This window comes from Neoarius graeffei, chromosome 1 (assembly GCF_027579695.1).
Source record: "Neoarius graeffei isolate fNeoGra1 chromosome 1, fNeoGra1.pri, whole genome shotgun sequence".
NCBI classification, from domain to species: Eukaryota; Metazoa; Chordata; class Actinopteri; order Siluriformes; family Ariidae; genus Neoarius; species Neoarius graeffei.
In genome coordinates this window covers 127,786,675-127,799,838 of record NC_083569.1, presented here as the reverse complement: position 1 = coordinate 127,799,838, position 13,164 = coordinate 127,786,675, and the positions used below count along the sequence as shown (strand labels likewise).

The window sequence follows — 13,164 nt, the reverse complement described above, 5'->3', positions numbered from 1 at the left end:
GCGAAACGCATGCGCACGCACACACACACACACACACACACACACACACACACACACACACACACAGAGCACAATATCATAGACAAATTCAAGAGCAAAGTACACTATATAGTCCTACACCTTGGGTTAAAAACTGTTTACACTTTAAAACTCTTGTGTTTAAAATAGTAGTATGTCTTTAAAACAGCAGGAGAACATTCCATTCTAATTACTAAGCTTAGCCATTTAAATGAAGACTAGAAACACCAGAAAGACCAGAAAGTTTGCATCTCATAGTTTGCATTTGAAAGCAAACTTCTGTAGAGGTCATGCTTGGATAGTGTTGGAACATACCTGAGATTCATCATATTTAGTGTCCCATAATTCCTTTAACCAGAGCCAACATGAGACTTTCTGCAGTCATAATGAGTCTATTTTAAGCATTGTTTACAAAGAACTTGTGCAAATATACAGTAAAATCTATTTCATATTTCTGGATTCCTCTCGTTAAAGTTATAAACATTGTCGTTGGCGCTGGCTGCCCATTGCAAGTGATGATGACTGCTTCATTTGGATGTGCAGAAATGCAGTTGGGCCACGAGGCCTACACCAGAGTGACAGAGTCGCCCGCAGCAGCGGCACAAACGGCCTGGCTGAGCCACCATGGAATGTCTGGCCTCGTGAGCTCTTGCATACTATTCTCCTTTCCTAATGAAGTGCCTTGCACAGTAAGGTAAGACAAATGATGTTGTGCCCCCGTTGTGTTGTCTCTCTTGACCTCCAAACCTGATGCTAAGTGCTGCACAAAAGTGCCACAGAACTGATTGGTATGGAAGTTGCCCCACAATGACAACTGACTTGCTGAGTGATGCCATCCATTGGCCATTAGAGTGGCTCTTCTGCATGTCATCTGGTGGTATGCCATTGACCCTGTTGGGTTCATCTGTCACATTGCACTGAAAAGCCCAGATTTTCACCAAGCTAGACCTGCACAATGCTTTCCACGACATGAGGATCAGGGAAGGGGACGAATGGAAGACAGCTTTCAACACCCCCGCAGGCCACTATGAATATCTCGTGGTCCCGTTCGGCCTGAGTAATGCTCCCGCGGTTTTCCAGGCCCTCGTTAAAGATGTCCTGAGGGACTACCTCAACCTTTTTGTTTTTGTTTATCTGGACGATATATTGATTTTTTCCCACTCCCTTGATGAACACCGCATCCATGTCAGGCAGGTCGCAGTCTGTCTTCAGGTTTCCATCCTCAGACCAATGGACAGACGGAACGGGCCAACCAGGAGCTGGAAGTGGCTCTCAGGTGCATGGTGTCCAAGGATGCAGTCTCCTGGAGCAAGACCCTTCCTTGGAGAGAGTACACTCACAACTCCTTACCCACCTCTGCTACAGGTCTTTCCCCCTTCCAGTACTCTCTGGGTTACCAGCCACCACTCTTCCCCATCCAAGAAGAAAAAGTCGCCGTGCCCTCTGCCCAGGTGTTTGTGCACCACTGCAGAAGAATGTGGGCATTGACCAGGAAAAAGCTCCTACATTCTGTCAAAATGTTTAAAGAGCAAGCTGACAAACACCGCTCGGCAGCTCCCATCTATCGGGTGGGGCAGTGGGTGATGCTCTCCACTCGCCACCTGCCCCTCAAGACGGTCTCCCACAAATTGGCTCCCAGGCTCATAGGGCCCTTCCCCGTCTCCAAGGTAATTAATCCCTGTTCTGAAAGACTGTCTCTGCCCGTAACCATGCGCCGTATTCACCCAAATTTCCATGTCTCCCAAGGCAAACCCCTTGTCTCCAGTTCCCTATCCCCACCCTCCAAACACCCTCCTCCTCTCAGGTTCATAGATGGTGGTGAGGTCTTCATGGTCAGGAGATTGCTGAAGGTATGATGCCGAGGCAGAGGACTCCAGTACCTGGTTGATTGGGAGGGGTATGGTCCTGAGGAGAGGAGTTGGGTTCCTGCCAGGTTCATCATGGATCCCACCCTTGTCATGGACTTCCACCAAAAACACCCTGAGGCATGTCCTAAGGTGCCTGGAGGTGCCTGTTTGGGGGGGTACTGTCACAGTCCCGTCCAGTCCATCCATGCCTGAGTTTGTGGGACTTCCACGCCGGCTCCAGGCCGGATCCGGGACAGGAATTCAGTCCTGCCCTGCTGGAGGCCATCTTCCATGAAGCAGCACTCCCACACCTGCTACCACTCCTCTCCCATCAGCCAGGGCCTTCTTAAGAGCTGTTTGGAGCTATTCCAGTTGCCAGACTGTCTCTTGCAGACTTTTCTCGCCTCGCTACAGCCCTTTGGTATTGTGACTTCTCAATTCCCCCTGCCTGTATCATTCCGTGTTTTTTTGTGTAGTTTTCTGTCCAGTTTTTTCTCCTGTTTTACCTGCCTGTTCCTTTGGATTGAGTTTTTTGCTCCCTCTGCCTGGGTTTCCCTTGTCCCTGTTTTCTTTAGTTTTTGTGAAGATTTTTCTGTCCTGTTTTTGTCCCTACCATGCCTGCCTGCTCTTCTGTGTTTTGACATGATGATGATGATGATGATGCCCTTTATTGTCACTAGTCACATGTACCAGCGAAATTAGCCGTCAACCTGTCCATACATATACAACATACAATTGACATAGGGTTGACAGGACAGGAAGACAGGGATGAAGATAAAAAGGAAACACAACAGGAGGAGAGATAAGGAAAAAAAAGACCCCCCCCCACTATGCTCCTGTCAGGAGTACAGTGTGGGAACATTTAAAAAACCTTTGCACATAAGCACACAACAACACAAGTACACTTTAAACATGGGACTTGAGGGGGGGGAATCAGGGGTAGGGGTAAGGGGGGGTAGGGGGTAGGGGAGGAGGTAATCCAGCGCAAGCAAGCAGCCGTCCGCTCCTGCAGCCATGAAGGTGCTGGTCACGCACCCGCTTGTCCCACTGGGGGTAAAAATGGCGACCACGGGAAGTTAGAGAAGGAATGTGATGAATGCAAGAGTGTCTCCCAGCAGTGACCTTCAGGGGGAAATGTTGCCTCAGCAATGGCCTGAACCAAGGCCGGTGCTGTCTCAGGGAGCCGAATGTCGATAAGATATAAATTGTTTGGTCTTTCCATATGCAGTCTTTGCATGTCCACACCGCTCGTCCATATCTGTCCATTCCATCCATTCTATTCGAATTCAAATTGATCTCCGAAAAACGTATTCCATGCAAAGCTGAAAGCTGCTCCGATATAACAACCATTTTGAGGTTAAAGTTCTGAATGTCCACAGTCCGAGTGCCAACAGCTTTGCCCACCACTCCAATCATATCGGGCAGCTTTGTGGGGCTTTGAACACCTGTCACTGTTGTCTGACTTCCTCAATATACCAGGGCAATGCCTAATCCAATCAGCAAAAGTCCTGTAATCATGGTTCCGAATAGGTAGATATCTTCTATGTCCTCCACAGAAAGAATCGCCAGGCACACGACCCGCCACCGCTCCCACGCATCCATCGTGTAACCAGCCGCAAACGGTCCGGCAGGACAGACGGGTTCCCCTGAACCCAGGCTTCTTGTCAAGAAAACTGTGTCAATTTCGTTAGGAGACCAGTTTATCAATTCCATTTTTAGTTTAGAAAGTAATGCAGGGAGAGTCTCTTCAAAAAGTACAGCAGACGAGACAAGACACAGAAGCACAAGCAGGGAACAAAAGGAGGGAGAGGGAGAGCAGAAAATGCGACCGCCTTCCATGGAAGCAAGGAGAGAAAAAAAAACATCTTGGCCCATTCTTTGACCACCGATTTTTGCCTGAGCCCTATTGTACCTCTGCCCTGTACTTCATTAAAGAAGTTTCTTTTTGTACACTGCCTGTCTTGAGTCTGCTCTTGGGTCCTCACTTCACCTCAGATCGCCATTTCTGACAGTTACATGTCAATCCTGAGATCGCGATGCTGACCTCTTCTGCTCCTCAGACCTGCCTGATCCATCCTGGTGCCCTGTGTCTGGTCAGCATCTCATCACATTGCTCCTGTGGAGGACGGCCCTATATGGACAGTAGAAAGTCACACCTGGAGGACGCTCTGGACTCTTACAGTAATGCTTTTATGGCTGAGGACTACAGTTGACTTGCTAACTTTAGGACTGTAGTTGTCATGAACAGTTTTGCACTCAAGTTTCCATCAATGAAGAGTTTATAACATCAACAAAACTGACTTCATGTTAAAACCGTTAAAAATGTTACAATCATGTTATCTGTTAATGACTCGGATGTCATTTCCAGCTATGGTAAATGAGGGAGGATGGTCGTGCTTTGCCCTATACCACCTGTTGCCACCACTGCATCATTCATAGAACATTGCGCATTTGCTGGCCTTAACCTCAAGCCCAGACCATTGCAGGAAACGTTCTGTTCTTGAGAGCATGTTTGTAATGACATTTTCTTCCCTCGATGTTATGAGGACATCATCTGCAAAGGCCTGGACTGGATTCAGGGATGTAATGCCAGGTGGGGCGAGGGGGCATAGCCATTTCAGCCATTGGTTTAAGGCCACTATAAAGTTTACGGCACTCCATGGACACCTGGTTTTAATACCAACCTCAAGCTTGACTGGTTTTGTCAGCTGATGTCTGCATATGACCTGCAGAAAGGAGTTGTCATACACGTCCTTGACTATTTGTATATACTGATCCGGTAACTTTATTTCCACCAAGAAGTGGAGCATTACGCAGTGGGGCAGGGAGCCAAATGCATCTCGAAATTCAAGGAACACTGCGTAAAAGTGGGATGACTGATGTTTAAAGTTGTCGATGGCCGTCTTTAAGCAAAAGACATGCTCATCCATTCCCTGCCTTTGGATGTATGCTTTTTGTTTTGTTGACAGCGTTCCGGATTCCACCAGTCACGGTAAGATTCTGTTTAGGATGCACTTCATGAAAATCTTGTATATGGTGGGGAGAAGGGATATGTCCCTCCAGGTGGATGGGTCGTCTGGGATGTTGTTCTTTTTGGGTATCCTATAGATGATGGCACCCTTCCAGGAGTCGGGTACTTTGCGATTGTTTAAACAGACATTAAAGATCTGCGTGAGCATCACTGTTGAGAACTTTTTGGTTGCTTTAAGCACCTCATATGAGACGCCGTCCGTGCCACATGCCTTGTTGTTTGGGAGGCTTGAGAGGACTTTGGAGATCTCCTCCACAGTGAAATCAGATGGGGTGGGGAGGCTATGTGGGTTTTCTGGGTCAAGGTCGCCGTGCCATGGAGGACAGTTTGCTGGCTGGTGCATCTGTTTCGGCTGGCATTTTTTGGTGAAATATTCGTAGACCTTGGTCACATCAGTTGTTGTGGGGGGCTGTTCTGGATATCTACTGTCATTCAGAATGATATTTATGGCCTTGCCTCTTTGGTTTTGCCAGAGGTGCACTAGTTCTTGTTCACTTACCACTCTGGGCTCCCTTGAGCGTCGGGAATGGAACTCTCTGCTGAGTGCAGGTTGGATGGTTCCTCATACAAAGCGCAGCTGTTGGTCTATCCATTTGGTGAGTGTCTCTGGGTTAGGCCTCAGTGGTAGTGCATTGCAGATGGGGAATTTCTGTAGAATTCTTGTGGTATATTTTAGCAACGGTAATCCTAGCAGTCTCCCATCTCTGTGCGTTGGTGTAAAGGCTCCATTTCTGTAGTATACTCCACTTAAGATAGTTATAAGTTTAGTCCAGTGACGTGGGTTACTTCCAGTAAATCCTATTGTTTGTTTGTCATTATTTAATTTGACATCCAGTGTTTTTCTAAAAAGACTCTCTTTTTCTTGGAATTGCTGCCATTCCATGATAGAAAGTTTGCGATTGAATTGCCCGAAGTTTATCCATGCATTCTGATTGTTTGCCAAACAGGGCGTTGTATCATGGATGCACCATCCTAGGCGGAGAATCTTGCCACTTATTTGCGCAGTTCTAATCCCTGATTTTAGTGTTGAGACCAAGCACATTTTTAGCGTTTATATCAACACAATATGCTCTTTCTGCGTTTTTGCCAGCAGTTATGACGGGTGTAGCTCTGACATTTTTTCTGTGTTAGTGTAGCATGCAGGATTGCAGCCTGACGGCGTTCTGCCAGCGAAACGCGTGCGCGCGCACGCGCGCACACACACACACACACACACACACACACACACACACAGAGCACAATATCATAGACAAATTCAAGAGCAAAGTACACTGTATAGTCCTACACCGTGGGTTAAAAACTGTTTACACTTTAAAACTCTTGTGTTTAAAATAGTAGTATGTCTTTAAAACAGCAGGAGAACATTCCATTCTAATGACTAAGCTTAGCCATTTAAATGAAGACTAGAAACACCAGAAAGACCAGAAAGTTTGCATCTCATAGTTTGCATTTGAAAGCAAACTTCTGTAGAGGTCATGCTTGGATAGTGTTGGAACATACCTGAGATTCATCTTATTTAATGTCCCATAATTCCTTTAACCAGAGCCACCATGAGACTTTCTGCAGTCAATTAAGTTAATTTTAAGCATTGTTTGCAAAGAACTTGTGCAAATATACAGTAAAATCTATTTCATATTTCTCGATTCCTCTCGTTAAAATTATAAACATTGTCGTTGGTGCTGGCTGCCCATTGCAAGTGATGATGACTGCTTCATTTGGATGTGCAGAAATGCAGTTGGGCCACGAGGCCTACACCAGAGTGACAGAGTCGCCCGCAGCAGCGGCACAAACGGCCTGGCTGAGCCACCATGGAATGTCTGGCCTCGTGAGCTCTTGCATACTATTCTCCTTTCCTAATGAAGTGCCTTGCACAGTAAGGTAAGACAAACGATGTTGTGCCCCCGTTGTGTTGTCTCTCTTGACCTCCAAACCTGATGCTAAGTGCTGCACAAAAGTGCCACAGAACTGATTGGTATGGAAGTTGCCCCACAATGACAACTGACTTGCTGAGTGATGCCATCCATTGGCCATTAGAGTGGCTCTTCTGCATGTCATCTGGTGGTATGCCATTGACCCTGTTGGGTTCATCTGTCACATTGCACTGAAAAGCCCAGATTTTCACCAAGCTAGACCTGCACAATGCTTACCACCTCATGAGGATCAGGGAAGGGGACGTATGGAAGACAGCGTTCAACACCCCCACAGGCCACTACGAATATCTCGTGGTCCCGTTCAGCCTGAGTAAAGCTCCCGCAGTTTTCCAGGCCCTCATTAAAGATGTCCTGAGGAACTACCTCAACCTTTTTGTTTTTGTTTATCTGGATGATATACTGATTTTTTCCCACTCGCTTGATGAACATCGCATCCATGTCAGGCAGGTCGCAGTCTGTCTTCAGGTTTCCACTCTCAGACCTATGGACAGACGGAACGGGCCAAAGAGGAGCTGGAAGTGGCTCTCAGGTGCATGGTGTCCAAGGATGCAGTCTCCTGGAGCAAGACCCTTCCTTGGAGAGAGTACACTCACAACTCCTTACCCACCTCTGCTACAGGTCTTTCCCCCATCCAGTACTCTCTGGGTTACCAGCCACCACTCTTCCCCATCCAAGAAGAAGAAGTCGCCGTGCCCTCTGCCCAGGTGTTTGTGCACCACTGCAGGAGAATGTGGGCATTGACCAGGAAAAAGCTCCTACATTCTGTCAAGATGTTTAAATAGCAACCCGACAAACACCGCTCGGCAGCTCCCATCTATTGGGTGGGGCAGTGGGTGATGCTCTCCACTTGCCACCTGCCCCTCAAGACAGTCTCCCGCAAATTGGCTCCCAGGCTCATAGGGCCCTTCCCCATCTCCAAGGTAATTAATCCCTGTTCTGTAAGACTGTCTCTGCCCGTAACCATGCACCGTATTCACCCAAATTTCCATGTCTCCCAAGGCAAACCCCTTGTCTCCAGTTCCCTATCCCCACCCTCCAAACACCCTCCTCCTCTCAGGTTCATAGATGGTGGTGAGGTCTTCATGGTCAGGAGATTGCTGAAGGTATGATGCCGAGGCAGAGGACTCCAGTACCTGGTTGATTGGGAGGGGTATGGTCCTGAGGAGAGGAGTTGGGTTCCTGCCAGGTTCATCATGGATCCCACCCTCATCATGGACTTCCACCAAAAACACCCTGAGGCACATCCTAAGGTGCCTGGAGGTGCCTGTTTGGGGGGTACTGTCACAGTCCCATCCAGTCCATCCATGCCTGAGTTTGTGGGAATTCCACGCCGGCTCCAGGCCAGATCCGGGACAAGAATTCAGTCCTGCCCTGCTGGAGGCCATCTTCCCTGAAGCAGCACTCCCACACCTGCTACCACTCCTCTCCCATCAGCCAGGGCCTTCTTAAGAGCTGTTTGGAGCTATTCCAGTTGCCAGACTGTTTCTTGCAGGCTTTCCTCGCCTCGCTACAGCCCTTTGGTATTGTGACTTCTCAATTCCCCCTGCCTGTATCATTCCATGTTTTTTTGTGTAGTTTTCTGTCCAGTTTTTGCTCCTGTTTTACCTGCCTGTTCCTTTGGATTGAGTTTTTTGCTCCCTCTGCCTGGGTTTCCCTTGTCCCTGTTTTCTTCAGTTTTTGTGAAGATTTTTCTGTCCTGTTTTTGTCCCTACCATGCCTGCCCGCTCTTCTGTGTTTTGACATGATGATGATGATGATGATGATGCCCTTTATTGTCACTAGTCACATGTACCAGCGAAATTAGCCGTCAACCTGTCCATACATATACAACATACAATTGACATAGGGTAGACAGGACAGGAAGACAGGGATGAAGATAAAAAGGAAACACAACAGGAGGAGAGATAAGGAAAAAAAAGACCCCCCCACTATGCTCCTGTCAGGAGTACAGTGTGGGAACATTTAAAAAACCTTTGCACATAAGCACACAACAACACAAGTACACTTTAAACACGGGACTTGAGGGGGGGAATCAGGGGTAGGGGTAAGGGGGGGTAGGGGAGGAGGTAATCCAGCACAAGCAAGCAGCCATCCACTCCTGCAGCCATGAAGGTGCTGGGCACGCACCCGCTTGTCCCACTGGGGGTAAAAATGGCGACCGCGGAAAGTTAGAGAAGGAATGCGATGAATGCAAGAGTGTCTCCCAGCAGTGACCTTCAGGGGGAAATGTTTCCTCAGCAATGGCCTGAACCGAGGCCGGTGCTGTCTCAGGGAGCTGAATGTCGATAAGATATAAATTGTTTGGTCTTTCCAGATGCAGTTTTTGCACGTCCACACCGCTCGTCCATATCTGTCCATTCCATCCATTCTATTCAAATTCAAATTGATCTCCAAAAAATGTATTCCATGCAAAGCTGAAAGCTGCTCCGATATAACAACCATTTTGTGGTTAAAGTTCTGAATGTCCACAGTCCGAGTGCCAACAGCCTTGCCCACCACTCCAATCATATCGGGCAGCTTTGTGGGGCTTTGAACACCTGTCACTGTTGTCTGACTTCCTCGATATACCAGGGCAATGCCTAATCCAATCAGCAAAAGTCCTGTAATCATGGTTCCGAATAGGTAGATATCTTCAATGTCCTCCACAGAAAGAATCGCCAGGCATACGACCCGCCACCGCTCCCATGCGTCCATCGTGTAACCAGCCGCAAATGGTCCGGCAGGACAGACGGGTTCCCCTGAACCCAGGCTTCTCGTCGAGAAAACTGTGTCAATTTCGTTAGGAGACCAGTTTATCAATTCCATGCTTTTTTTAGTTTAGAAAGAAATGCAGGGAGAGTCTCTTCAAAAAGTACAGCAGACGAGACAAGACACAGAAGCACAAGCAGGGAACAAAAGGAGGGAGAGGGAGAGCAGAAAATGCGACCGCCTTCCGTGGAAGCACGGAGAGAAAAAAAAACAACATCTTGGCCCATTCTTTGACCACCGATTTTTGCCTGAGCCCTATTGTACCTCTGCCCTGTACTTCATTAAAGAAGTTTCTTTTTGTACACTGCCTGTCTTGAGTCTGCTCTTGGGTCCTCACTTCACCTCAGATCACCATTTCTGACAGTTACATATCAATCCTGAGATCGCGATGCTGACCTCTTCTGCTCCTCAGACCTGCCTGATCCATCCTGGTGCCCTGTGTCTGGTCAGCGTCTCATCACATCGCTCCTGTTGTAACGGTGTTTGGTTTTGGAACTGCAAGTTTAAATTAATGAAATAATATTTAACCAAACACCGTCAGAAAAAAATCAGTGTCGTGATCTTGTGAAGGAGAAAATTCAAACGCAGTTCCTTATGTTCAGTTAGTTTCATTCAAAAAGTAACAAAGTTATCCAATAACAAATAACAAAAGTATCCAATAAAGAAGCATTCAACATAAAATTATTTTCTCTAAACGAAGCACAATGCACACAACTCAAAACTCCAGAACGAAAGGTTCCATCGGAAGCAAAAGTCAATTCAGTTCAGTTCAAAAACAAAAAAAAGAAGGCAGTAGTGTAGGGTGTGTAGTGTGTTGTGTGTTTGTATATTGTATGCTTATGGACTTGTATGTGTTGAATCGGATGAATCAATGGCAGGGTTTAGTTATTGTTGATGTTTGGAGGAACAGAAATCAGCGCAGATGAACAAATAAATGGGCTCAGCTAGTTTTCTTAACTCACAACTCTTCAGACTCTTTGATTCTGGATCCATCCAGGTCTGGTGACAATAGATCCACTCGTCAAGGAAGAGGTTGCACAGGCCAGCAGCATTCGATCGCGGCAGTAAGCCGTAGGCGACAGCGGGATTCCAGGTGCAAGTTGTGGGTTTTATGTTCCCAGGGTTTACTTTTGGTTCACTCGCTCAATGTAATGCCGTAATCTGTGAATGTGTGTGTGTGTGTGTGTGTGTGTGTGTGTATGCGTGTCTGTGTCTGCTCTGCCCGCTAGTGAGTGAGGACTGCTGTTTAAAAAACATGAGTTCCGCTGAGTGTCAATTGCACGTCAGCTGTGCTTAATTAGGCTCTGACACTGAGCGCAACTCAGCACAAGAGAGAGGGGGAAGGAGACGGATCGTCACATTCTCACCCCCGTGGAAGAATGACCAAAGGTTGTGGTTCATTCTGCGAACCCAGGGAAGTCTTCTTCATCCGATGATTCCTCAAAGATTTTCCAAAGACCCTTCCTCTCATGAGCATCCACCTCTGCTGCCGTTGGGAAGCATGGCTTAAGGTTGTGCACATGAACTGTGCAGAGGTCCTCTCCAGTGTCCTCCTGCACCACCTGGAAATTCACAGGGCCTAGCTGCCGGACAATTCTGTATGGTCCCTTCCATCTTGGAGCCAACTTGGCAGAAAAGTGATGTGCTGCAGAAGATTGAGGGTGGTTTCGAACCCAGACTCGATCCTTCGGTTTGTAAGTAACTTCTCTCCTGTGTTTATTGTAATTTCTGATTTGTCTTTGTTTTGCTTTCTGACTGCTTTTCTTGATTTTCTGTTGTAGGTCTTTGAGGTGATTTACAACATCATAACAAGAGTCATCTGGGGACAAATCTGTGCCAGACAGTACTTTATCCATCGGACTCTGCAGTTTTCTTCTGAGCTGTAGTTCTGCCGGAGTGAGGCCAGTGGTCTCATGGACCGAGGAATTAAGGGCAAAGCGGAACTCCGGAAGGTAATTGTCCCACTTTTTATGATTCTCAGCTATAAAAGATGAAATCATTGCCTTAAGGTTCCTATTCACTCTTTCGGTCATGTTCGTCTGTGGTTGATAAGCAGTGGTGAGCTTAGGTGTGACTGCCCACTTCTGACACAATTCCTGAAATAGTACAGAAACAAACTGGGATCCTCTGTCTGACAACAGGAAATCCGGTACTCCCCATCTAGTAAGCATTTCTTTACGGAAAAGCTTTGCTATAATCTGTGCTGTGGCTGATCGGATTGGGAAGAGTTCCACCCACCGGGTGTAATAGTCCACAAACACCAGCAGATACTCATTCCTCTCAGTGCTGCAAGGAAAAAGCCCCATGATGTCCACACCTAGCATCTCATTTGCTCGCTTCACTTCAATCTGCTGAAGCTTGCCAGAGGGCTTTCTATTGTCAGACTTAACTGTTTGACAGGTCAGGCAGCTGGCAACACGTTTTTTAGGTCTGACCACATACCTGGCCAATAGGCAACATCATACAATCTTTTGTATGTTTTATAGATCCCTAGGTGACCACTCAGAGGGCTGGCATGGTATGCTTGGAACAAGGTATCTATGAGTGACTCAGGTATGTATACACAATGATGTATTTTATCATCTTTTGTGTAGATTTTCCGGTATACCTTGTCCTCAGAGACAGTGAATTTATCCAAATGCTGCTCATCTCCTTCCGCCAATGCCATGAAGACTGTTGTAATTGTTGGATCTTTGTGCTGCTCTTCCCAGAGAACATCGGCAGACAATAGGAAACAGTCAGGCTCAGTTTGCACTGTGGCTAGACAACCCGCAGAAGGTGGAACACGGGACAGGGCATCAGGGACCACATTGAGTTTTCCCTTCCTGTATTCAACAATGAAGTCAAACTTCTGCAGTCTGAGCGCCCACCACAGCAGCTGACTAGAGGTCTTGGTGGATGAAAGGACCCATTGCAGAGCAGCATGGTCAGTGACAATTGTGAAGATCTTTGGCTCAAGATAATATTGCCATCTCTCAAGTGCCCAAAGTACTGCCAAGCACTCTTTTTCTGTCACTGAGTAGTTTTTCTCTGCTTTGCTCAAAGTTCTGCTCGCATAAGCAATTACTTGTTCCGAGTCAGGTGTAGTCTTCTGGGTTAGAACAGCCCCCAATCCAGTCTCACTTGCATCAGTGTAGACCACAAAGTGTAAGTCAGGGTTTGGGTGGCCCAACACAGGTGGAGATGTTAGACATGTTTTTAAGTGGTCAAAGGACTGCTGACATTCTGCCATCCACACAACACTTTGTCCCTTCCTTTTCAGGTTGTTCAAGGGTTCAGCAATCTGTGAGAATCCTTTGACAAAACGGTGGTACCACCCAGACAGTCCAAGAAACCGTTGAACATCCTTGAGGTTTTGTGGGACCAGGTAAGAAAGGATGGCAGACACCTTATCTGGATCAGCTGTGACACCAGCAGCACTCACAATATGGCCAAGGAACTTGACCTCCTTCAAACAGAAGCGGCTCTTCTTTAAGTTAAGGGTCAGTCCTGCACAGCGAAGGCAGTTAAACACTTCTTGGAGGTGGACAAAATGTTGAGCCTCAGAGACAGAGTAACAAATTATGTCGTCAAGGTATACTAGACAGCA

General features: G+C 47.1%; 1 long non-coding RNA gene across 1 annotated transcript; it reads left to right on the top strand.

The window, feature by feature from the left end:
* The first annotated feature begins 11,189 nt into the window (after positions 1–11,189).
* On the top strand, positions 11,190–12,489 carry LOC132889819 (uncharacterized). Its single transcript, XR_009655102.1, has 4 exons — positions 11,190–11,269; positions 11,357–11,527; positions 12,062–12,128; positions 12,287–12,489. It is a non-coding gene; the product is annotated as an uncharacterized LOC132889819 (long non-coding RNA).
* Positions 12,490–13,164: the final 675 nt, after the last annotated feature.